General features: G+C 44.5%; 1 pseudogene; it reads right to left on the bottom strand.

Moving 5' to 3' along the window:
* Window positions 1-263: 263 nt before the first annotated feature.
* Window positions 264-1068, bottom strand: LOC127215284 (glyceraldehyde-3-phosphate dehydrogenase-like; annotated as a pseudogene).
* Window positions 1069-3272: the final 2204 nt, after the last annotated feature.

Below are 3272 nucleotides of genomic sequence, written 5' to 3' on the forward strand. Positions count from 1 at the left end.
GAAAACAATAAAAAAAACAAAACAAAACTCCAAGTGTAGAGAAGAATGTGATTCTGGCATACTTTTTTTTTTTTTTTTTTTTTTTTTTGGGACAGGTGCAGTGAACTTTATTGATGGTACTCAAGAGAGCAGGGCTCCCTAAGCCCCTTAATTCTGGGGGGTCTGGGATGGAAAATGTGGGGAGATTAGTGTCAGGGGTTGTTGGACAGGGACTGCTCAACAGCCAGGGCCTCTCTTGATCATGTCCTTGCTGGGGGTGGATGGCCCAGGATGGGCTCTTACTCCTTGGAGTCCATGTAGGCCATGAGGTCCACCACCCTGTTGCTGTAGCCGAATTCATTGTCATACCAGGAAATGAGCTTTATGAAGTTGTCATTGAGAGCAATGCCAGCCCCAGAGTCAAAGGTGGAATAGTGGGAGTCACTGTTGAAGTCGCAGGACACAACCTGGTCCTCGGTGTAGCCCAGGATGCCCTTCAGTGGGCCCTTGGATGCCTGCTTCTTGATGTCGTCATACTTGGCAGCTTTCTCCAGGCGGCATGTCAGATCCACAACAGACACATTGGGGGTAGGAACACGGAAGGCCATGCCAGTGAGCTTCCCGTTCAGCTCTGGGATGACCTTGTCCACAGCCTTGGCAGCACCAGTGGATGCAGGGATGATGTTCTGGGCAGCCCCACGCCCATCACACCACAGCTTCCCCCGGAGGGGCCATCCACAGTCTTCTGGGTGGCAGTGATGGCATGGACTGTGGTCATGAGTCCTCCCACAATACAAAGTTGTCATGGATGACCTTGACCAGGGGGTCTAAGCAGTTGGTAGTACAGGAAGCGTTGCTGACAATCTTGAGGGAGTTGTCATATTTCTCATGGTTCACACCCATCACAAACATGGGAGCATCAGCCTTCTCCAGGGTGGTGAAGATGCCAGTAGACTCCATAACATACCTGGCGCCAGCATCACCCCATTTGATGTTGGTGGGATCTCGCTCCTGGAAGATGGTGATAGCCTTCCTGTTGACAAGGCTCAGCCTTGACTGTGCCCTTGAACTTGCTGTGGGTAGAGTCATACTGAAACATATAGACCATGTAGTTGAGGTCAATGGAGGGGTCATTGATGGTAATGTTCACTTTGCCAGAATTGATGGCAGCCCTGGTAACCAGGCGTCCAATATGGCCTAATCCGTTCACTCCGACCTTCACCATTGTGTCTCAGAAACGAGACTGGCACTGCACGAAAAAGATGCAGCTCTCTCTAGAACAGGGAGGAGCAGAGATTCTGGCATACTTTTAAAGTGCCCACTCACTCCCTCAACCTGGGTAGGGCTTATTGTTGATCCAACACCTCAGAGGAAGCAGCTTCTGCGTGTCTAAAACACTGAGCAGTGGGGGGGAAAGCACAAAGTCAATGGGTAAACAACCCTAACAGCTCTTACTTAAACTCCTACTATGAATCCAAGTGAGGCTAAGAATTCTGCACATAAACCATGACAAACTGAAAGGGCTTTTCTTGTCACCATTTCAGAGACAGACAGGTGAGATAACTGAATAAAAGAGTGATAAGTACGGAAGCAGTGACTCATAAGGAAAGGGTGTTTGCCACCAAGCTTGATGACCTGAGTTCAGTCTCCAGGGTGGGAGGGTAGTGGAAGAAGAGAACCTACCCCTGACTTCTACATGCAAGCTGTGCTATACACACACACACACACACACACACACACACACACACACACACACACACAGAGCAATACATAGGTAAAAACTGTGAGTAATGATGTTTGGATTTAATTCCAGCAGCCCAGACTGAAGGTGGTGCATTTATGTGTCTCACTCACTGACTCTCACAAGAGAAATTGGAAATAATACTACTCTTTAGGTAAACCTCTCCAAGGAATTAAAGTGGAGAGCTCTTCAAAACTAATAGCACTCCTTGGCTGACAAAAATTATTTTAAAAAATGGAAAATCAGGCATAAATCTCTTTTGAGAAAACAGAAGCAAAAAAGATGAAGAGTACAAAATTAGCTAATTGATTTCAAATAAATCTTATAAATAAATAATAAAAAGATAACCCCACAGAGTAGTGGGAATTCACAAATAGGATATCCAAAGGATTAAAGGGAAAAAATTGGGCATCTTTTTTAATCACTAAGAAACTGAAAATTAAAGCCACAACATGTCCATCAGAATGCATCCAAGTTAAAAGGCTTTTCTCTATCAGGAACTAACAAAAATATCATGAGGAAGTGTTGATACACTCACTGTGGGTGTTGATGGGAGATGTCATTCTGTATATATGTTTCTCATACTGGTTACTGAATAAAGCACTGTTGGCCAATAGGAAAGGAAGATAGGAGGGACTAGGAGACAAGGAGGAAAGAGGAAATAGTAAGGAGGAGTCAAGATGGAGAGGCTGGGAGCACGTGGAAATATTAGATTAACAGAAATGGGTTAATACTTAAGACAGAGCTAGCCAATAAAAAATAAGTAACTGGTCAACAGCATTATATCTAATACAGAGTCTCAGTGTGTTATTTGGCGGCAGGACAAGACCAGCGGCGGGCAGAAAAACCGTACTCCTTACAGGGTGTGGGTCTTCAAACACAGAGATGCTCTGCCTTCCCCCAAAGTCCAGCTCTAGGTCGATGTTCCAAGGAGATTCAGCAAAAGAAATATTAAAAAGTGATCATACCATCTTCATAAGATCTTAAAATTGGGAACAACCTAAATAAATATTAGAATGAATAGACTGAAGTACATGTGTACCACAGAGTGCCACACAGCCATGAAAATGAGATGTAATTGAAATAATCTCCACAGATCTAATGTTAAACAAAAGAGGTCTGACAGAATGTGAATGTGCTTATGCCTGTATTTATTTAGTAAGAAATCTTAGGTGGGAATGGTCAGAACAATGCTGATCTCTGGAAAGAGCTGTGTGAGAGGAAACTGAGGGTGGTGGGAAGGATGATGGCACTTTCTTCATTATCTACATTTTGGTCATAGGGATGTGTTCACCTATTTCAAGAATAGTTCCAGAAATACTGGTAACAAACCGGAAATAACACATGGTGTATCTCAAGTGAAAATGATTCAAGCAGAGAGACACAAATTTAATAGACATGAGCTTAAGCTCAGCAGCAAGGCTGTAAAGGCACCCCCTATTGTGGTGTGTGACCTTGCACCCCTGCTGTGATGCATGGTCCTTGTACCCCTGTTCTGATGTGTGGCTTTGCAACAGCCCCAAAAGTAACAGCACCCACCTCTCTGAAGTCT

The sequence above is a fragment of the Phodopus roborovskii genome, unplaced genomic scaffold (assembly GCF_943737965.1).
Source record: "Phodopus roborovskii unplaced genomic scaffold, PHOROB, whole genome shotgun sequence".
Lineage (NCBI taxonomy): Eukaryota > Metazoa > Chordata > Mammalia > Rodentia > Cricetidae > Phodopus > Phodopus roborovskii.